Source organism: Elephas maximus, chromosome 3 (assembly GCF_024166365.1).
Source record: "Elephas maximus indicus isolate mEleMax1 chromosome 3, mEleMax1 primary haplotype, whole genome shotgun sequence".
Lineage (NCBI taxonomy): Eukaryota > Metazoa > Chordata > Mammalia > Proboscidea > Elephantidae > Elephas > Elephas maximus.
In genome coordinates this window covers 125,475,745-125,499,747 of record NC_064821.1, presented here as the reverse complement: position 1 = coordinate 125,499,747, position 24,003 = coordinate 125,475,745, and the positions used below count along the sequence as shown (strand labels likewise).

General features: G+C 37.9%; 1 protein-coding gene across 7 annotated transcripts in view; it reads left to right on the top strand.

Moving 5' to 3' along the window:
* ZZZ3 (zinc finger ZZ-type containing 3) overlaps positions 1-24,003 on the top strand; it is a 115,915-nt gene that overhangs the window by 67,483 nt on the left and 24,429 nt on the right. The gene's annotated exons all lie outside the window — the stretch shown is intronic.

Here is a 24,003-nt window from a genome sequence, read left to right as displayed (position 1 = left end):
AGTAGATTTTTGAATTAATATCAGAATCAGATTATGTAGGCTGCATAAAAATACTCTGATTTGAGAGACTTCTATATTGTTTTTGTTATGACAACTGCCAGATCTTGGTATGTCTCAGATCAGTGTATCAGATCCTGTTTGAGAGACATAATAGTCTTTTTCCCATGCGTTATAGATAGCTCAGATTTGTGTATGGCAATAACGTAGCCTTTTAGCCTAGGTCTGTCCGAAATTTTCCTTCTTTTTATGCAATATTTTAGTATTGGGTTTAATTGACAGGTCATTTTATCTAAGCATTTTATAAATTGGCTTCTGTGAAGATGGTAGCATTTTTGTGTTTGAAATGTTTGAAATCTGGTTTGAGATATCAAAGCAACTCTTAGATGAAGTTTTTTTAAGTAGAAATAACTTGAGTTCTTACCATTAATGTATAATACCAGTTTTTAAAAGTAGAGTTGATCATCTATAGGCTTAAGGAAGCAGAGCATATGTCTTGAGGAAATTCCAAAAACTTAAGAAATATGAATTTTTACAAAATAATAGTCTATTAGTTCTGTTCTTTGCATTTTATTTTTATTTATTTAAATACTCTCTTAAGGCTTGGCTGGTTATTTTTATTCACGGGAAATATTATTCCAGTAATTCATTACAAAACCAAACCCATTGCTATCAATTCCAACTCATAACAACCCATGGGACAGAATAGAACTTCCCCACAGGGTTTCTGAGGAGCCACTGGTAGATTCGAACTGCCAGCCTTTTGGTTAGTAACAAAGCTTTTAACCACTGTGCCACCAGGGCTCCAGTTCATTATAGTGCTACTTTTTTTTAGTGAGTGCTCTCCTAATGTTGATTCTGAAAGAATGATGTTCCAAAAAGTAATTATCTAGAGGTTAGTGGCCATTAACATTTAAAGGTTGTTCCATGTTTATCACCCTTTGGGGATGAGAGCAATACAGTTTCATGGGTTCCTTAGAATATACAGTATCTTTGGGAATTTGAATGTTGGCTGCTTTGTTTGGACAGTAATCTCAAACTACTGGGTGACTTTGGGCACCCAGTGAATGAAATGAATCATTTGTTCTTGGTTTTTTGCCATGCTTCAAATCTTTTGAAGATAGCACCTTTTGATACTTAAAAAAAATTTTTTTTTACACTTTATTTTTTGCTAATTTTTAACCCCCAAAGGAAGCACATTGGGAGAAGTGAGATGGAGGGAGCATCCTGATGAACATAGTGATTCAGAGAAATTGGGAGAAGGTGTTTGATTATGGTGTCAGATGTAATCTCTTTTGTGCAAAATCCCTCTCTCCTTCCCGAGGCCTCTATCCCTATGCTTTTTGTCTAGAGCTAAGAGATGGTTGGATATGATGTTGGCTCTTCTTATCCAAGTTGTCATCTTAAAAAATAGCATCACAATACCTTTCTAGTGCTTTTAAAGCTCAAATAAATTGCCGACAGTATGAAAATGTTGTTAAAAGGCGCTTGGGGTAGATGGAGTATTACATTATCTCCCTATACATACACGTTGGAGCCCTGGTGGCTCAGAGGTTAAGAGCTCAGCTGCTAACCAAAAGGTCAGCAGTTCAAATTTACCAGCTGCTCCTTGGAAACCATATGGGGTAGTTCTACTCTGTCCTATAGGGTCACTATGAGTTGAAATGGACTTGACGGCTATGGGTTTGGTTTTTGGGTTTATACACACATGTACACACAGACACCCACCCCATCAAGTATGTTTTCTCTTCCTTAATCTTCCCATGGTGGAAAAGTTACCCAGATAATTAACTGCCTTTTGAAACTGGGGATAGGCCATTGCATAGCCTAAAAATGAATATCCCCACTAATAGGGAATAAGTACTTTCTGATAGTTTAAAAAACAAGTTTTTAACAGAAAATACTGAGCAGGGCATAGTTCTTTATCAGGAGCCAGGAGGACATAGCTTTGAATACCAACATATTTCATTTCAACCAGTGTGAATGATTTCATTTGAGTTGAAACTCTCTAAGTTAACATTGATTATTTAATAAGCAGCTTTCTCACCTAGCATTCAGCCTATAATTTATTCATCTTTTTTGCAAGGATATCACATATAAACCCCTGCTGAGAGTTTGCATTTTTAGTAAGTTCCCAGGAACTTATACGTAAGAATCACCTGAGGATCTTGTTAAAATGTAGATTCTGATTCAGTATTAAAAAAAAAACCAAACCCATTGCTGTCGAGTCGATTCCAACTAATAGCGACACTATAGGACAGAGTAGAACTGCCCCATAGAGTTTCCAAGGAGGGCCTGGTGGATTCAAACTGCTGATGTTTTGGTTAGCAGCCGAACTCTTAACCATTATGCCATCAGGGCTTCCTGAGTCAGTGTATCTGGGTAGAAACACAGATTCTCAGCAGAGAACTTGTTAGAAATGTAAATTCTCTGCAGGGGTTCCAGCTGTACAGGACAGGCTTAAAGCCCTGCATGTAAGTGCTTACTCTTTTGAACCTCTAGATACCATCCCCTTTCCTTAGTACTTAAATCCACAGTATACTTTCATATATTTTTCAAAATGGAGAATGCCACTGTGAGCAAAGGACTACAGAGTACCTTTTTTCTAGCAAGATTCAGCTGTGGATTATTTTACGAGACCTGCCTTCTCAAAGATTAGGGGACTGGAAAAAAAAAAGTTTATTTCACAGCTTCGTGATCTTCAAGGTTGATACATCTTGTTAATGTAGATAATACTTGGTGACTGTAGGTGGCCTAAACTGCCTGCCTGAGTGGGATCGTGGTACTTAACTGTGGATTGCCTTTTCTGTTTGGGAATTGACCTTTTGCTGCTTATCTTGAATCATGAAACGCTGAAACTAATCTCTTCCGTTTTGAAGTTCTGGCTCTAGGGAGACTAGGTATGGAAGATTTCACATCCTGGGCTTTAATGTTCAGAGCTTTTTTTCCAAACCAGACCTTATCACTGGAGAATAAATTTTCAAATGAAAATGTGGTTTGGCCCAGCTGTCTTTGCAGTCTCATTGTGCAAGAATATGTAAATAAATTTATATTTAAAGGACCTTGGATAGATTCATTGAAGGATCTTTGATATTAATTGTAACTTTTCATGGACAGATGGAAAGTGAAAAGTTAGATTTAGGGCTTCTAGATTCTTAATATTAACACATAGATAGCAGATTATTAATGTTGATACCAATTTTTTAAAATTTCTAGATACTGAAAATGTAAGAAAGTTACCGCTTGTCTAAGAGTGTTGCTCAGGTAGTCTCAGGTAGGAATCTGATTTTCAAGTCATTAGAAATTATTTACAAGAATTACAGTTTTAAACTTGGCTCTAAAAATGTTACACATTAAACAATTACATTCTCTTCTGTTGCATCATGCTTATTTAATAGTTTATGAATCATTTGATATTTTCATCAGTTTCAGAAGCTGAGTAGAGAAAATGCTTATCAGCACTTATAGATTTACTTCCTGAGAACCTACTTCTACTATTGGTGAAAATAATTTCTTCCAAGGGGGCAGAAAAACCCCAGGACTAGGGATGGGTTTTGCTTAGAAGGCACTAAAGGAGTCATCCTGCCCTGCATAAGATAATTTTATATTTTACATTTTATAGAGCGTCATAATTTACAATTTCTTAGGGTTTTTCAGAACTCAAAAGTTGACAGAATAGGTGGCATTATACAGCCCTGGTATCCTAACTCATAACTAAGGTTTTTACAGTTTTTGTTTAAAGTATGGTAATGAATTACTGGTAGAGATAGGATCAGAACTTTTGTTTTCTAATTCATAGTCTGATGCTCTTTGAACTACACTTGGTTATCTCATTGAATGAGGACTTATTCCCTGAACTTCTAGGTTCCTACCTTGAGAACCCTCATGGAGCAGAGTCTTGAGTACTCAGTTTTCAAGAATTTTGTAGCTTGAGCTTAAGCTTTGTAATTGTAGTCTTGATTATCTGGTTTTATCTGTCATAGAATCAACATTATAGGTAAGTAATCTGTTTTATTTATTGGATGAAATACTTTCATGTTCATTGTTTTAAAGAACATCATGTCAGCGTGTCTGAAGAATAACTGTCATTGTACAGACCAGGAAAATTAAAAACAACTAAAGCTGTAGCTTCACTTCAAATAGAGAATTTAGATCATTTGTAGAGAACAGTCTGGTTTGGGGCTTTTAGAATGCAGTTGTATTAAAGTCAGAGGTTGCTAGGGAAAACTCATGGCTTGGCGCACCTTCTCAGCTCATTGGAAAAGGCTGTGGAATAATAGCTAGATTGGCCCCGGTAGTTTGGCACAAAGGTTAATGAGAGGAGGGGGGACCTGCATTAAGTATAAAATTTCTGGTTGTAAGTAGAGTACAGGCAGTCACTAGTTTACGAACAAGATTTGTTCCTAACTGTCTTTAAGTCAAATTTGTAGGTAAGTCGGAACAGGTGCGTACGGTTCTTATTTAACCTTACTTTAGGGCAAAAGGCTCGAAGCCTTTTCAGTGATTTAAGCTGCACATGCAGTGAAGGGGAAACCCTGGTGGTGTAGTGGTTAAGAGCTACGGCTGCTAACCAGAGGGTCAGCAGTTCAAATCCACCAGGCGCTCCTTGGAAACTCTATGGGGGCAGTTCTACTCTGTCCTGTAGGGTCACTATGAGTCAGAATAGACTCGATGGCAGTGGGTTTGGTTTTTTTTTTTTTTTTGGTTTGCAGTGAAAACAACTGTGCTGAAGAATTTGTTGCAGGTAGGAGCTGAGTAGGAGTTGGTTCAGTTGTTTCAAAGTGAGAGCAAATTTACATTAACATTAAAGGGCAAGTACAAGTTAGTTGTTCCTAAATCGGACGTTCATAATCCAGGGACTGCCTGTAATCAGAACATTCAGTGTATTCTTTATTCTTTTCCTTTGAATACCAACATTTTAATCAGTGTAGATGGTTTCTAAATGTGATTCTCTGCTGTAATCCAAGTATATTTGTACCCAAGTATAATTTAACCTTTGCTTTTTGATTCAGGAACATCTTTGCTGACAGAGATTATATAGTGGTACTTTTCTGTCATCACTATGTAGGTCTGATTTCTTTTATGTGAAGTGACTTTGAGCTACGCTGCTTTCTATGTTCTTATAATTTGGCTTCTAAGTTCTATGGCTTTATTTTCTTTTTAAATATTGTGTTTTTGGTGAAAGTTTACGCAGCAAAATAGGTTCTCATTTAACAATTTCTGTGCGTGTTGTTCAGTGACATTGCTTACATTTTCCACAATGTGTCAATATTCTCATTGTTTCCATTCTGGTTTTTCTGTTTCCATTAATATAGCTTCCCCCACACCCCCTTACCTTCTCATCTTTCCTTTAGGGTAAATGTTGACTGTTGAGTCTTATATAGTTGATTTTTTTTCTTAAAGAGCACAGTACTCCCGGGTGATATTGTTTATTTTATGAGCTGACTGTTGTTTAACTTAAAGGTAACTTCTGGGAGTGGCTTCAGTTCCAAGTTTAAAGGGTGTCTCAAGGTGACATTATCAGGGGTTTCCCTGGTCTCTACTGGTCCAGTAAGTCTGGCTCTTTTTTTTAAGAATTTGAGTTTTGTTCTGCATTTTTCTTCCATTCTATCTGGGACCATCTATTGTGTCCCTGGTCAGAATGGTCGGTAGTGGTAGCTGGGCACCATCTAGTTCTTCTGGTCTCAAGATACATGAATTCATGGTTCATGTGGGGTATTACTCCTGTAGAATAATTTCTTCTTTGAGTCTTTGGTTTCCTTTCTTTCTCTTTTGCTCCAGACGAGTAGAGAATGTACATTAGATGGCTGGTTCTGTGGCTTCTTATAATTTCATTTTTTCTTCATTTTTGTTGACTGTCATGAGTCACTTGCACTATCATGGTACCATCCTCTAAGAACCCAACCTTCCTTTCTAATTTACTGCTTTTAGTTTTAGTTTAACTCGGAAGTCAGAATAACTAAGTGTGACAACTATGTCTCATGAGTCTTGAATGATGCACTGAGAAATTTCTCTTAGAGTACATGAGCATTAGTGCGTGCGGCGTTTCTTGTGGTTGTGTGTTTTCTTGTTTGTTTCTTGGTTTGGGGCTATGTTTCACATAAGTTACCAGATATGTAAATTCTGTATATGTGAGTTGTTTCTCTGTAAATTGTATGAACACTAATTAGCAATAAAACCCATCTAAAACAATTGTCGTTTATATAGTATTCTTAGGCTAATGGAAGCTTAATCCTTATGTGAAGGAACTTTACTTCAATAATTTTTATAGTAGACTAAAAAATGTATATTAGTAAGCAGAGTATACCGTATGTACTATTGCTATGATGATTCATGTCACCAGATATTATAATGTCTAAGAATAAATGGGAAGATCTGTCATGAGACCTTTTCATATATTTTTTTCCCCTTACTCTTCAGTGAGATCTGTTTACCTGTCTTTTATATGATTATTGAAAGCTGCTTCTGTCTCCTTGGTCTCTGATTTTAACACAGAAGATTTGAAAGTGGCCAGAAGGGATTTAGTAATTCGTTCAGGGCTTTCTCAGTAGGCTGACTTCTCTGTGGTGTGCTACGATTTAATTTTCACATATCTAGTAATTTTTGATTGGATGGTGAGCGTATTAAGTATAGTCATTTTTCAGTATCCAAGGAGGATTAGTTCCAGGACCCCCAGGGATACAAAAATACTCAGATGCGCAAAAAAACCGCCTGCCATCAAGTTGATTCTGACTCGTAGCAACCTTATAGGACAGAGTAGAACTGCCCCATAGGGTTTCCAAGGTGCAGCTGGTGGATTTGAATTGCTCATCTTTTGGTTAGCTGCTGAGCTCTTAACCACTATGCAACCAGGGCTCCCTAAATTATAATACCTAATACAATGTTAATGCTATGTAAATACATAGAATCTGTGAAATGGCTGGAGGCCACAGCAGAGTGTGCATACACATCATTTTATTGATGTGAATTCACCATAGTGCTCAGCGTGCTGCAAATTCAGGTTTTGCTTTTCAGAATGTTTTTCCCAAATATTTTCCATCCTTAGCTGGTTGAATCCACAGATGTGAAACCCGCTGATACAGATAGCTGACTGTATGTCCTCGAGTATCTGGAATTTTTTGGCTTTAAAAGAAGTTGGAATTTGTTCTGATAGGCTGTTAGTTGACATGGAGATAAGCTTGATCATCTTCAGATCTGTGCTTTTAGCTTTGCTAGGGGAAGTCCAGAGTGACGTATACTCAAGCCCTAGTTAGGGATAGCCTTTCTGGTGTCTCTACTGGGTATTCAAAGATGTCTCCTGGTTGGTTGAAACTTGAACGACCCTAGTCTTGTGAGGACACTGGTAGGTAGTTGTTCGTGTGTAGTTCATTCATAGTTTTTTGTTCGATTCTGTAGTCTCATGTTATGCATTTGCAGCTTAGTATTCAGCAAATGACTTACGTATTTCTGGAGGTCTTTTTCTGTGTTGCTTGTTCCTCTTTGTGCTCTGTTCCACAAAGTCTGGCTGCCTCAGCTTCCCCAAACTCTGTTTTGTTTCCCTGCTCATGGGGCTTACCTAATTTGTTAGTCCTCTCGTAGGGATCACAGTCCTGTCCTGCCTGTTGTCCAGTGTCTGAAAATAGTCATTTCTATATTTTTCCCAGTTTTCTAGTTTTGTATGGCAGGACTGTCATTCATTGTCAGTTATTCTGTCATGACTGAAAATGGTAGCTTCTCATTTAATTTCGGAATACACTGGGTATGTTTCCTTCTTGTGACACTTGTCCGTAGCCTGCAGTTTGACCATTTGGAAATTTTATTTTGTTGGTATTTCTGTGACGATGAGGGCTAGCTTTTACTTATACCTTAAAAATTGGTTTAAGAAGAAAAAAGAAAGAAATGGTTTAAGTAACTAATTTCTGTTAAGCTTAAGTCAGAGAAATGGGAATAATAGGATTTTAATTGAAGAATGGAGGTAAAAGAGGCTTGAAATTGTTTTAGTTAGGTTGATGAGGTGTTGGTGTGGTTGCAACAGAAGTATAAATTGGGTTACTGGTTCAGAGAAAGTTCTTGAGGATGGATAGAAGAGAAAATGACACACAGGAAGATTTGAAAGTGTTTTCTAGAAGTGAAAAGGTATTGTAATTTTTACCATTTATGTTAAGCCGGAGAAATTTGAACCTTTTTTTTCTTGCTGCTTTCCACTTGTCCTGCATTATCCTTGGCCTTAATTTTCTGTGTGTTTGCACCTTACTTTAAAAGTTCTCAAAGTAAAAGAGCATAAGATTGTTCTGTTCTGTTTAAAGTTTTAGTTGAAGGAAAAAAGTCATGCTAATAGTTTATCAGGCAATGACAGTAGGAAGTGAGATTGAAGAGATTGCAATCAAAACCTAGGTTCTTAATACACATTTCAAAACACACGTATGTCTGTGAAGTGCCAAGTCAAATGAAACAATATTTCACATTATCAGAGTGTTTGGTGTACCAGTCATAACTAGATAATGGTTTTATTTTTAAAATACTGTCCCATTTACATCTATAAGCTTAGCATTTCCTTAATTTTATTTTTAAATTTTTTACAAATTTTTACCTTTGTAAAAATAGTAACTACCTAGTTACTATTTTTAACTAGCAGCATGATCCTGGGCAAAATGTCTTAGAGTTTCCTTGCCTATAAAAGTTGGCATTATTTGATTTCTGTAATTCTAAGTAATATATTATGTACTTGTATTATGATTTTGAGGTCATTATGATTTTGAGGTCTCTTCTTTCTCTGGCCTTCTTAATTTTGGCACTACTGAGACTTCAGTTTTTGTCTTTCTTCTTACTCTGCCTGCTGTTTCTTGGTGTTCTCACCCCTGTGGCTTATATTACCATCTCTGTACTGATAGATTTCCAAATATATTATCTCCAGCTCAGACTTCTCTTGAGCTTCAGATCATTTACTAGATATCTCCATTTGGGTGTCACACAGTGGACTCAGTGGCACATGTCTAAAATTGAGCTTCCTCCATACCTGACATCATATATTCAACACCACCTTTTCCCTTAATGTGGTAGTGTCTTTCGCTTGGTCGGTCTAGAGAAATGATAGTAATCTGCAACTGTGTATACACTACTCCTTCATTACCCATCGGTTCTTATTGATTCAACTCCATTACATTTTCTCACTGCTACTTTTTAAAAATGTAGGCCATTAACATCTCTCGTTTAGTTTACTGGAAATGCTTCCTTAATTGCTTTTTGTGGCGCTAGCGTACCATTTCCCCAATGGACTCCTATACTGTAGCTGTGGAGTAAATGTCCTTAAGATAAAATCTTCTTTTTATAAAAAGAATTGCTGCATGCTTTTTAAATACTTTTTTACACTGTCTGCCTCTCACTCTGCATTCTAACTAGATTAAACCTTTAGTTCTTTATTATGTTCTTTCATTCTAGGTCTTTTCATGCTTAACTGCCTGTTCTAGTTCACCCTTCCTCCCGTTTCCTTGATTACCTTCCTCTGTCTGCAAAGACAGAGGGCTGTCTCTATTTAGAAATCACATTCTCTGAGAAATTTTTCTTATCCACAAGAGTCGTTAGTTATTCCTGTGTTCTATCATAAGTGCCTATAAATGGACCTCAAGATTTTCAGGGGACTTTGTGTTTCTAGCAGGGGTTCTTCTGGTTCGAACCCCTGCTGAGAATTTGCATTTCTAACACGTCCCCAGGAGATGCTAATGTGCTGGCTCGGGACCTGTTCGGAGAATCAGTAGTAGAGCAGTAGTTTTCAAAGTTTATTTTATATAAGAATCACCAGGGGATTTTGTTAAAATGTAGATTCTGATTCAGTATATCTGAAGTAGGAATGCAAATCCCCAGCAGGAGTTTGAAGCCCTGGTTTCTAGTTGGTTAACTTATCCTCAGGGCATACCACAGTGCCTAGTGCATAGTAGCTATTGAGTAAATATTTAAATAAGCTTTATTGGATTTTAAACTTGATATAAACCAATATTTAATGCTTCATTAGTAGGTATGGTATTGGGATATTTTTCTTTACAACCTAGTTTATCCTCTCCTGAGTTTTAAAGTAAAATATTAATTTGTGATCAAATGTTTATTGCTACAGTATTTATGACACTTTGTATGTGTCAGATCGTTTTATGTGCTTAATATATTAATTAGCTTATTAAGTTTTAGGATCGCTCTATGAGGTAGGTCCTATTATTACCTACATTTTATAATTCCGAGAACTCCTATAATTTGTATTTTATAGATAAAAAATATATATAAACAATTCCATTCTCTTTCTAAAAATCAGTAGTAAAATGTGACTCATTTCACAACTTATAAAAAAAAAAGTTGTAGAAATTTTAAGCCTTATCCAGCATTTGAAAATGTTAGAAAAAAAATTTAACATGCTTTTCATAGTAGAAATTTTTTTATGTCATTAGTTTAAATTCTAAGATTTGGAATTTATGGAGCTGTGTTCTTGACCAGTTAGTTGTCTATAAAATGGATATGGTGGGAATGTAAAATGGTACAGCTGCTGTAGAAAACAGTTTGGCGCTTCCTCAGTAAGTTAAACATAGAATTATCATAACCTGTTATCCCTTGCCGACGAGCCGATTCCGAGTCATACCGACCCTATAGGACAGAGTAGAACTGCCCCATAGGGCTTCCAAGGAGTGCCTGGTGGATTTGAACTGCTGACCCTTTAGTTAGCAGCCATAGCACTTAACCGCTGTGCCACCAGGGTTTCCAGTATTATCATATGACCTAGAAATTCCACAACTAGGTATACACCCCAGACAATTGAAGTGTGCTCAAAAACTTGTACATGAACTTCCGTAGCAACGGGAAACAACTATGTCAAGTATAGTACAGTACATATGTGAATTTCCTTTTGCCTTTAGTCTTACATACTCTACTCATTTCCAGAGTTATTTAGGTCAGGATCTTCTCCCCAGTCCCCCCTTCAGTGAGGGTGTTTTATTATTTGTAATATAGTTGCATTTTTTGTCACAGTTGACATTCCTTCTTGTGATCCCCTGGCCTGAATGATTTTGAAAAAACTTTTCATACGTTAAGGTTCATTTGTTGTGCTGTAAAGTTTTATTGGTTTTGACAAATGCTTAATGTCTTGTATCTACCATTACATCACAGAAGTTTCACTACTCTAAAAAATCCCCCTCATGCTCCACCTATTCAACCCTCTCCCCTACCCCTGGGCCCTGGGAACCACTGATCTTTTACTGTCTCTATAGTTTGACCTTTTCCAGAGTGTCATGGAATTGAAGTCATATAGTCTGTAGCCTTTTCAGACTGAAGAAATTTATTTTTAAAATATATATATTTTTTTTAGTATCTTTAGAACGTTGTCTTGGAATGACCTTAATTGAAGTCTAGTCTAAACTTCCACCTAATGGATCACCCTTTTTGCAGTATCTTTGATTATGATAATTTACTATCTATTTGAATTTATGTAGCACGGTGGGAACTCTGCTTCATAAAGTAGCTCATACCATTGTTCATTTTATTTATTTAAATTTTTATTGTGCTTTAAGTGAAAGTTTACAAACCAAGTCAGTCTCTCATACAGAAACTGATATACACCTTGCTATACGCTCCTAGTTGCTCTCCCCCTAATGAGACAGCACATTCCTTCCCTCCACTCTCTATTTTCATGTCCATTCAGCCAGCTTCTGATCCCCTCTGCCCTCTTATCTTTTCTCCAGACAGGACCTGCCCACATAGTCTCATGTATCTACTTGATCCAAGAAGCTCACTCCTCACCAGTACCATTTTCCATCCCATAGTCCAGTCCAGTCCCTGTCTGAAGAGTTGGCTTTGGGAATGGTTCCTGTCTTGGGCTAACAGAAGGTCTGGGGACCTTGGCCTCTGGGGTCCTTCTAGTCTCAGTCAGACTATTAAGTCGGGTCTTTTTAGGAGAATTTGAGGTCTGCATCCCACTGCTCTCCGGCTCCCTCAAGGGTTCTCTGTTGTGTTCTCTATCAGGGTATTCGTCGGTTGTAGCTGGGCACCATCTGGTTCTTCTGGTCTCAGGCTGATGTAGTCTCTGGTTTATGAGGCTCTTTCTGTCTCTTGGGCTCATCTTTACCACATGTCTTTGGTGTTCTTCATTTTCCTTTTGTCCAGGTGGGTTGAGACCAATTGATGCATTTTAGATGGCCTCTTGCTAGTGTTTAAGATCCCAGAAGCCACTCTCCAAAGTGGGATGCAGAATGTTTTCTTATGTTTTCTTAATAGATTTTATTAATGCCAGTTGACCTGGATGTCCCCTGAAACCTTGGATCCCAAACACCCACCCCTGCTATGCCGGCCTTAGAAGCATTCAGTTTATTCAGGAACTGTCGTTGATTTTAATTTGACAGAAAATCTGTCCTTGTTTGAGCCTCAGATACCTCTCTGGGACTTCTAGTCAATGATGTGACTTTAATTTGGGGATGATTTGCAAGAGGTTTGTTCCATTTTCTGCATAGCAGGCTCTCGTTATATGTTGAAGACAGTTTTTAATATGCCTTCTTCTGCTAGCTAAGTTAACTTTTCTGCTTTTTAGAACCGTATCTAATTAATAACTTCTGCTTACACTTTAGTGCTAAATATGGTATTCAGAATGTTTGTGTGTGGCGCAGTTTACATACAACTGCTAATCTAAACGTTGGTTGTTTGAACCCACACAGTGGTGCTGCAGAAAAATGTTCTCGTGACCTGCTTCTGTAAACATCACAGGTGAGAAAACAGTTCTACATATGGGGTTGCCATAAGTCAGAATCCACTGGACAGCAATGGGTAACCTTATACATCAACTTCATACCTTTCTGTGTGGTTTGCACTGCTATTTTTAATTTTTCTGTCAAGTTTATCTTATTTATTACAGCTGAATTAATTTTCCATATGTAAATGTTGGCTTATGTCATCATTGTTCAAAATTTGCAGTTGCTCCCTATTTATTAGAATGGTGTTTCTTGATCCAGAATATCCTTCAGAATAATCTGTGAAGTTTTAAAAATAAAGATGCTTCACCTCTACTTCCTGAAGATTCTGGAAATGGAAAGTGATCTTAAGAGACTTTCCTATTTTGTCAAAAGAGGGCCTCATAGGGTGTTTGACTTGAACGTGACCACAGCTTATCAGAACAATACTAGAACCCGTATCTCTTGATCCCATTAGGTCCATGCCTCTTTCTACTGGTCATTTAAAGACTTTCATTATATTGCCTCAGCTTAGCCTCATGCAGTTACTTTCTCCATGCTGTAATACTCACTGTTCTTTCAACTTCTATCACACTTACCTGCTTCTGTGCTTTTGCTTACACTGTTTATTCTGCCTGGGATGTCTTAACTTCCTTATGCCTTTTCTGTTGCAATCCACATATTTTTCAGGATTCACCTTGGTTTTTACGTCTTATATGAAGCATTGCTTGTATCTCCTGGGAATGATCATTTTGTTCATATCAGGCTTATGCAGTCATCATGGTCAGTGAAATTTTATGTATGCTTTTCTCTCGTTATCGTTGTTAGGTGCCGTCAAGTCAGTTCCAACTCATAGTGACCCTGTGTCCAACAGAACGAAACACTGCCTGATCCTGTGCCATCCTTAAAATCATTACTATGTTTGAGCCCAAATGTTGCAGCTACTGTGTCAGTCCATCTTGTTGAGGGTCTTTTTTTTTTTTTTTTTTTTTTTTGCTGACCCTGTGTATTACCAAGCATGATTCTCCAGGCACTAGTCCCTCCTGATAACGTGTCCAAAGTACTTGACGTTCTTGCTTCTAAGGAGCATTCTGGCTGTACTTCTTCCAAGACAGATTTATTCATTCTTCTGGCAGTCCATGTTCAATATTCCTCGCCAACACCATAATTCAGAGGTGTCAATCCTTCAGTCTTCCTTATTCATTGTCTAGCCTTCGTATGCATATGAGGCTATTGAAAATACCATGGCTTGGGTCAGGCGCACCTTAGTCCTCAAAGTGACACCTTTACTTTTTAACTCTTTAAAGACGTCTTTTGCAGCAGATTTACCCAATGTAATACATCCTTTGATTTCTTGACTGCTGCTTCCATGGGCGTTGATGTGGATCCAAGTAAAATGAAGTCCTTGACAACTTCAGTATTTTCTACATTGGATATGGTGTTGCTTATTGGTCCAGTTGTAAGGATTTTTATTTTCTTTATGTTGAAGTGTAATCAGTACTGAAGGCTGTAATCTTTGATCTTCAATAATAAGTGCTTCCAGTTCTCTTTACTTTCAGCAAGCAAGATTGTGTCATCTGCATATTGCAGGTTGCTAATGAGTCTTCCTCCAATCCTGATACCATGTTCTTCTTCAGTAATCCAGAGTACATTGTTGTTGTTAGGTGCCATTGAGTCAGTTCCGGCTCATAATGACCCTATGTAAAACAGAATGAAATACTGCTGGGTCCTACGCTATCCTCACAATTGTTGCTATGTTTGAACCCATTGTTGCAGGCCTGTGTCAGTCCATCTCATTGAGGGTCTTCCCTTTTTTTTTTTTTTTTTTACTGACCCTCTACCAAGAATGATGTCCTTCTCCAGGGACTAGTCCCTCCTGATAAAATGTCCAAAGTACGTGAGACAAAGTCTCAACCATCCTTGCTTTTAAGGAGCGTTTTGGCTGTACTTCTTCCAAGACAGATTTGTTCATTCTTTTGGTAGTCCATTGTCTATTCAGTGTTCTTTCATAATTCAGAGACATCAGTTCTTCAGTCTTTTTTATTCATTGTCCAGCTTTCATATGAGGCAATAGAAAATGTCATGGCTTAGGTCAGATGCGCCTTAGCCCTCAAGGTGGCGTCTTTGTTTTTTTTAACACTTTAAAGAGGTCTTTTGCAACGGATTTGCCCAATGCAATACATCATTTGATTTCTTGACCCCTGCTTCCACGAGCGTTGATTGTGAATCTAACTAAAATGAAATCCTTGACAACTTCAGTCTTTTCTCTGTTTATCATGGTGTTGCTTATTGGTCCAAACCGGAAAAAAAAAAAAAACACCAAGCTTGTTGCCGTCATGTGGATTCCGACTCATAGCAGCCCTGTGGGACAGAGTAGATCTGCCCCATGGGGTTTCCAAGGAGTGGCTGGTGGATTCAAAATGCAGACCTTTTGGTTAGCAGCCTGACCTCTTTTTTTTAATAATTTTTATTGTGCTTTCAGTGAAAGTTTACAAATCAGGTCAGTCTCTCACACAAAAACCCACGTACACCTTGCTAGACACTCCCAGTTACTGTCCCCCCAGTGAGACAGCGCACTCTCTCCCTCCACTCTCTCTTTTCGTGTCCATTTCGCCAGCTTCTAACCCCCTCCACCCTCTCATCTCCCCTCCAGGCAGGAGATGCCGACATAGTCTCAAGTGTCCACCTGATCCAAGAAGCTCACTCCTCCCCAGCATCCCTCCAACCGATTGTCCAGTTCAATCCACATCTGAAGAGTTGGCTTCAGGAATGGTTCCCGTCCTGGGCCAACAGAAGGTCTGGGGACCATGACCACTGGGGTCCCTCTAGTCTCAGTCAGACCATTAAATCTGGTCTTATGAGAATTTGGGATCTGCATCCCACTGCTCTTCTGCTCCCTCAGGGGTTCTCTGTTGTGTTCCCTGTCAGGGCAGCCATCAGTTGTACCCAGGCACCATCTAGTTCTTCTGGTCTCAGGATGATATAGTCTCTGATTCATGTGGCCCTTTCTGTCTCTTGGGCTCGTAATCGCCTTGTGTCCTTGGTGTTCTTAGCAGCCTGACCTCTTAACCACTGCATCACCAGGGCTCTAAGAAGAAAGGCTTCTCTGACCAGAAAATGAACCCTGGGCCGCGATGGTGAGAGCACTTGAATCTTAACCACTAGACTACCAGGGGGTGTCATTTGGCAAATTCTAGGAACTGACTAGGAATTTTATATGCTGTCTTGTTTTTCAATATTAAATAAATACAAGAATGTATGTATATTGGTATACATATTTGGAAGAAGTGCAGCCAGAGTGGTCCTTGGAAGCATGGATGGTGAGACTTGGTCCCATGTACTTTGGACATATTATCAAGAGGGACCAGTTCCTGAAGATGGACATCACGCTTGGTAAGATAGAGGGTCAGCAGAGAAGAAGACGACCCTTGACAAAATGGATTGACACAGTGACTACAACAATGGGTTCAAACATAGCAATGACTGGGAGGATGGCGCAAAACCTGGCTGTTCCGTTCTGTTGTACGTACAGTCACTATGAGTCAGAAGTGACTAGATGGCGCCTAACAGCAACAATAACATACATACACACCTTCTTATCTAAAGTGTAATGATTTTGAGGGTGGAGCTGTATGTCGATTACACTTGTATCCTTCAGAATGGTTAATGTAGTGGTATGTACAAAATCAAGCAAATACTAAGTGCTTTTTTGTGGAGCCACTTTATATTTTTACCTCATATTGAACTTATAATTAGCTAGGAGGCCCACTGATTTATTTGCCTTTCAAGGCAGGTCCATTCCATCCAATACTTGTCTAGTTGTTTTATAGTTCAGTGTGAGATTTTTCGTTTATGTGGTTAAATTTCATCTTGTTGGTATTGGTCTAGTATTCTAGCTTGCCTGTTAGTTTTTAACCCTGATTTTTTTCATGTACAGTATTTGCTATCCTCAGCTTCACATCACCCATGAATTTCGTAAGTATGCTTTTTACGTGTCCATCTAAGTCTTAAGTTTGAAAACGACAGGCTGTATGCACTCCCAAAATGTAATACATGACATTCAGACAGTGCTCTGAGTGCATTCTTTAACCATTTATAATTTATAAATTTCTTCCCCTTTGAAGGTAGTTACTTGGCATACTTCTAGCTGTGGGCAGTGCTGATAAACCCAGGTCTCAGATATGATTCTGTATGAAGAAAATTGTGACCTAATGATGCACTTATGTATATAATATAAATTACCATGTATTTATAAATCAGGAAGAATGCGTAGTAATGAGTAACCAGGGCGAGATTTGTGTCTTATAATCCTGGAATGTTTTACTTAGTAAAAGGCTTTTTGCAACACGTACTTGGTCCATTCTCATTTTATAACTTGAGGAAGCTGAAGCCCAAGGTTTAATGACTTGAATAAAAACCAGAGAACGAAACCCATTGCCATTGAGTTGATTGCGACTCTCTGTAATTATTCAGCTCACATTTTCTTCTGTAGTTTTTGTTTTCAGCTTAATGAACACCTTCTATGACTCTTGAACCATACTATGCTATGGGACAGTATTAAAGAAATTAAAAAATAGCTTTCCCTTTAAGAATCGGACAATATAATAAATAAGACACACTTTTTAGAAACAAGAGGGCTAGGTGTACCTAAGAAGTCCTGCCTCCAGGAAGTATATTTACTGACCTAAGGAACAGCTAGTTCCTTCATGAACCACAGCCATTGTATTCCTGATAATTTCCTTTTGGAAGTAATCTCTGTGAAAGAAAAGCTATGAATGCATCATGAGTAGACACTGTGAAGTAGGGGAGAACTTAAGCCTGAGGTTTTTAAAAAATTTCTTCCTCTTTGCAGGTAGTTACTTGGCATACTTCTAGCTGTGGGTAGTGCTTATAAACCCAGGTCTCAGATATGATTCTGTATGAAGAAAACTGTGACCTAATGTTGTATTTACGTATATAATATAAACTAAATGCACTTAAAAATCAGGAGGAATGCATAGTAGCGAGTAACCAGGGCGAGATTTGTGTCTTATAATCCTAGAATATTTTACTTAGTAAAAGGCTTTTTGCAACACTTACTTGGTCCATTCTCATTTTATAACTTGAGAAAGCTGAAGCCCAAGGTTTAATGACTTTAATAAAAACCAGAAAACCAAACCCATTACCACTGAGTTGATTGTGTCTCATAACGACCCAGTAGGACAAAGCAGAACTGCCCCATAAGCTTTCCAAGACTGTGATCTTGACGGAAGCAGACTGACACATCTTTCTCCTGTGAATCAGCTGACAGGTTTGAACGCCCACCTTTCGGTTAGCAGCTTAGTGCTTAACCACTGCACCACCAGGGATTTTCAGTGATTTGAATAAGATCCCATAGTTAGTTACTGATAGAGCTGGGACTTGAACCAGGACTCTTCTTTGAATCTTAAGTTGTGAAAGATTTGAACTGATTGCTCTGTAACTTTTTTTTCTAGAAAATTTTGTTTCTCTTTAAAAAGTTGTCCGATAATACATATGAGTATATGAAACACATATAGAATAATTACGAAATCAAATAGCCTACAGTCATTTAACCGCTACTCAGGTTAAGAAATAAAATAGCGCCAACACCCCCAGAAGTCCCCTGTGAATAGTTTCTTATTTAGAATCTCTTTCCTGTTCTCAGAAGTTACTATTGTTTGTGATAATCGTTCTTTGCTGTTTTAAAAGGTTTTATTGCCTATGTTTATATCCCTAAATAATAAAGCTTAGTTTTGTGTGTTTTTGAACCATTCTGCATGTATTCTTTTGTAAAATTATGTTTGTGATATTCATCTGTGTTGATGTAAATGATGTAGTTTGTCCGTTTTCATTGCTGTATAATATGTGGTATGCCTATACTACAACTTACCTGCTCTGCTTAGATGATCATCATTTGGGTTGTTTCTGATTTGTGGTTATTCACACCAAACCAAATCCGTTGCCATGGAGTCAATTCTGACTCATAGCAACCCTATAGGACAGAGTAAAACTGCCCTATAAAATTTCCAAGGAGTGGCTGGTGGATTTGAACTGCCAACCTTTTGGTTAGCAACCGAGCTCTTAACCACTGTGCCACCAAGGGTCCTTTGATTTTTTGCCTTCTATAAATATATGCTTCCTGGTCTGTATATTCAAATGCTTCTTGAGGGTATATGTACCTAGGTGTAGGATGTCTGGGTCTCAGGGTTATGTTCAGCTTCAACCTTACCAATTAATTCCAAACTAAGGTATTTTAGTCCACTCTGAGAGTGCTGTTTACTTCCTGTTCACCCATATTCCTAAGGTGCAACCCTTCATAATCCCAGCCCAGAGCATGGGCTGGTTTCCCAAGACTTATGCTCTTGGTAGGATCTAGACTCCAACTTTCAATCTTCTACAGTTTTATGCTGTCAGAAGCATTGCTCAGTCTCCCAATCTCCTCTCTGGATCAATAAATTGCTGCAGAACAATAGTCCCTAGAAACATCTATCTTTCTAGTTTCCATCTGCTTATGAATCTTGGCCTGGTAATACCTCATAATCTTCTTAGCTGTTTGATGCTTTAACATTTTGAAAATATGTTATCCAACATATTATTTGTTGTCTTCAATGAAAGAGTTCTCAATTTGCCTAGTTTGTAATATCTGGAAGTGAGTTTTTCCATTGAGTTTTTATTATTTTATATTAAAATTTAGTTTAAATTATTTTCTATTTTTATTTGATTTCTTTTCAAAGTTAAATGCTAAGTTTTTGTAGTTTTCTATTCCTTGTAGATATTTTCAAGCTCATTTTTTATTTTTATTCTTTGTATTTTGCTTCCTTGTTTGCTTGGTAATTTAAAAAAAATATATTGTTTATTCAAAAGGACAAATATTGTATGAGACCGTTACTGTAAAAACTCATGGAAAGGTTTACACACAAAAAGAAACAATCTGATGTTATGAAGGAGGAGAGGGGCGGGGATGGGAAAACACTAAATAAGACAACAGGTAAGTGGTAACTTTGGTGAAGGGTAAGACAGTACACAATACAGGGAAGCCAGCACAACTTGTACAAGACAAGGTCATGGAAGCGCCATAGACATATCCAAACTCCCTGAGGGACCAAATTGGTGGGCTGAGGGCTGTGGAGACCATGGTCTTGGGGAATATCTAGCTCAACTGGCATAACATAGTTTATTAAAAAAATGTTCTACATTCTACTTTGGTGAGTAGCGTCTGGGGTCTTAAAACCCTGTGTGCGGCCATCCAAGACACTCTGGTGGTTTTACCCCTTCGGGAGCAAGGGAGAATGAAGAAGACTGAAGACAAGCAAAGTCCAAAGGACTAATGGACCACAACTACCACAGCATCCACCAGACTGGGTCCAATACAATGAGATGGTGCCTGGCTACCACCACTGACTGTTCTGACAGGGATCACAATAGAGGGTCCTGGACAGAGCTAGAGAAAATGTAGAACAAAACTCTTAACTCAAAAAAAAAAAAAAAAAAAGACTGGCCTGACACAGACTGGAGAAACCCTGAGAGAATGGCCCCAGACACCCTTTAGCTCAGTAATGAAATCACTCCTGAGGTTCACCCTTCAGCCAATGATTAGACAGACCCGTAAAACAAAATGAGATAAAAGGGGCACAACAGCCCAGGGGCAAGGAGGAGAAGGCAGGAGGGTACAGGAAAGCTGATCATAGGGTACCAAGGTCGAGAAGAGAGTGCTGGCATGTCTTGAGGTTGTTAACCAATGTCATAAAACAATATGTGTAATAACTGTTTAATGAGAAGCTAGTTTGATCTGTAAACCTTCATCTAAAGTACAATAAAAAAAAAAAACTTTTAGGTGAAAGTTTACTCGGCAGATTAGGTTCCCCATTTAACAATTTTTACATAGATTGTTCTGTGACATTGGTTACAATTTTCACGATGCGTCAGTATTCTCATTGTTTCCATTCTGTTTTATTTCCCTTGATATAGCTATCCTTCTCCTATCTTCTCATTTTTGCATTTGGGTAAATGTTGACTCTTTGGTCTCATATAGTTGATTGTTTAAGGGAGCCCGTTACTCATGGGTGTTACAAGCCAATCCGTTATTTGACTGAAAGACAATCTCCAGAAATAGCTCCAGTTCCAAGTTCAAAGGATATCTTAGGGCGATAGCCTTGGAGGTTCTTCAAGTCTGTAACGGTCCAGTAGGTCTAGTCTTTTCTAGGCCATTGTATCTGCAACCTTCTATTGTGTCTCTAGTCAGAATGGTTGGTATTGGTAGGCAGACATCATCTCGTTCTGATCTCAGGATACAAGAAGCTGTTTTGTTCTGTGCACTAGTTTCTTCTTTGAGTATTTGGCTTACTTCATTCTCTTTTGATCCAGAGGAGGAGAGACCAATAGTTTTATCACGGATGACTGCTCACAAGCTTTTAAGATCTCAGGCACAGCTCACCGAACTAGAACATTATCTTTGTGAACTATGTTATCCCAATTGACTAAGTTGTCCCACAAAACTATGGTTCTAAGCCTTTAAACCCAGTAAACCAATCCCTCAAATTATTTGGATATGTTTAGGAAGTCACTGTAATTATGTGCTTTATTATATGGATGGATATACAGTATATGCAGCACATACAAACGTATACAGCTGCCTACAGATATACCTATATATACATGTGCATTTACTCACATATACTTTCCTGTACATATGTATGCATACATATCTACCTGTGTAACCACATACATTTTTTTTTGGTATTACTGTTGCAAAATTGTATATGTTACAGCATTTACTGATATTGTTCCTTTTTCTTGTGTACTTCTTAGTGCCTTCACTTACCTCGGTCAGGTTATGTAGACTTCATCCATATTTGGTACTGCGTTTCTCATCACCAAAAATAACAAGTATCTACTGTGTAGAAAGTGATTCTCCTTACCTCCCCCCCGTCACCATCAATGAACGTTGCTTTCTGTGTGTGTATCTATTCTTGACTTTTTATAATAGTGGAATCTTAGACAATATTTGTCCTTTTGTGTTTGACTGATTTCACTCAGCATGATATCCTCCAGATTCATCCATGTATGTTTCATGGACTCCTCATTATTCTTTATAATTGTGTAGTATTCCATTGTATGTATGTACCACAATTTGTTTATCCATTCATCTGTTGATAGGCATTTTTGCTATTGTGAATAATGCTGCATTGAACATACGTGTGCATGTGTCTGTCTGTGTCACTGATGTTATATCTCTGGATATATACCTAGGAGTGGGATTGCTGGATCATAAGGTATTTCTATTTTTAGCTTTTTGAGGAAGCATCATACCATTTTTCATACTGGTTATACCATTTACAATCTACCAGCAGTGTATAAGAGTTCCAGTCTCCTCACAACCTGACCAGCATTTGTCATTTTCTGGTTTTTTGATCATTGCCCTTTTTGCAGGGGTGAGGTGGTATCTCATTGTAGTTTTGATTTGCATCTCTTTAATGGCTAATGATCATTTCCTCATGCCTCTGTTAGCTGCCTAAATGTCCTCTTTGGTGAAGTGTCTGTTCATGTCCCTTGCTCATTTTTTGATAGAATTGTTTGTCTTTTTGTTGTTGAGTTGTTGAAGCTTCCTATATATTTTAGAGATTAGACCCTTGTCAGATATATTGTTGCCAAACTTTTTTTTCTGGTCCGTTAATCCTTTTTTTTTTTTTTTCCTGTTTTGGTAAAGTCTTTTGATGAGCATAAGTATTTGGTTTTTAAGAGGTCCCAGTTATGTAAGTTTTATTTTGGGTTTTTTTTGCATTTTTAGTTGTATTTAATAGGCAATTTATGCCAAAAATTAGGTCCTCTAGTTTTGTCCCTATGTTATTTTCCAGGAACGTTGTAGTTTTAGCTTTAACATTTAGATCTTTGAGCCATTTCAAGCTAGTTTATGTGCACGGTGTGAGGTATGGATCTTATTTTATTTTTCTACAAGTGAATATTGAGTTTGCCAACACTATTTGTTAAAGAGACTGTTTCTTTCCTGTTCCGTGGACTCTGACCCTTTTTGAAGATCAGCTGCCCATAGATGTATGGATTTACGTTTGGGTTCTCAATTCAGTTCCATTGGTCTACGTGTCCATCATTCAACCAGTACCAGGCTGTGTTGATTACTTTGGCTGTATAGCAAGTTTTGAGATCAGGAAGCTTGGTAATTTTTAATGTGAAATGTTCACTTTTCTGGAAACCCTGGTGGTGTAGTGGTTAAGAGCTACAGCTGCTAACCAAAAGGTCGGCAGTTCAAATCCACCAGGTGCTCCTTGGAAACCCTATGGGGCAGTTCTACTCTGTCCTGTAGGGTAGCTATGAGTCGGAATTGACTGGATGGCAATGGGTTTAGTTTTTTTGTTTGTTTTGTTTCACTTTTCTTGGAAAATTATTTATAGTTTATCTTTGAAGCCTAGGCTGAAGAGGTATTCCTCCAGAGTAAATTGCATTTGTTTCTGTGTGTACCTTTGGGACGGGGGATGTACCACTGCAGAACCACCTCAAACTGTAGCTATGGCTTGAATGTGTTAGAGCTATCCAGGTATTTTGATTTTGAACAGTAAGTGTGTATAAGGACTATCTTGTGGTAACAGCTTTAGTGCTGAGATTTTTATCTGAGATGGAGATGGGAGTGAAGGATGGGGTCCCAACTGGCTGGAGAGAACATCTCCTATTTCCTACCTTGATGATTTTGTCTTCTGTTCCCTGGCCATGTGAAGCCCAGAAAATTGAGGTCAAGCTTGCATGGTTCAGTACCTGCCCTCAAGGCAAAAGCAGCTTTAGGGCTTAATTTGCTTGTCCCAATTTATGCCTTCATTTAGATTTTGGTCTGTTAATAATACCTTAGTATTTTTCTGGTTCTTCTGTGCTTTTAAAATAAACAGGAACATGGCTTTTATTTGCTTGTTTTTAATTCATTAACACTTTCCAGTATACGGTTGATCTTGATACTAGTAAGACATTATCAGAAGCTGAGGCTTTAGTTTCTATGTTAGCACAGAATATCGTAAAAGCCTTTGTGATCTTCCTCCAATCATTTCTGGATTTTCATAGAAAGTGGGTGGGAAGTCATTTGTGAATAACTGAATTTGCAGTTCCCATAGAATCTTTAAGTGATTGAAGCCCTTTATAACGGAAAAGAAAGTATATTATACAGTTTCTATTTCACCAAACGTATTCTGCTCCCATAAAAATAATTCCTGTGAAATCATGTACATGTCTTAGTAAGAATAGTATTTTACAGAAAGTAGAAATACTAGACTTAATTGAAATTACGGAGTAGTTAAATTGAGGCATTTTTCCTCAACCTGTTTTAAACTGATGA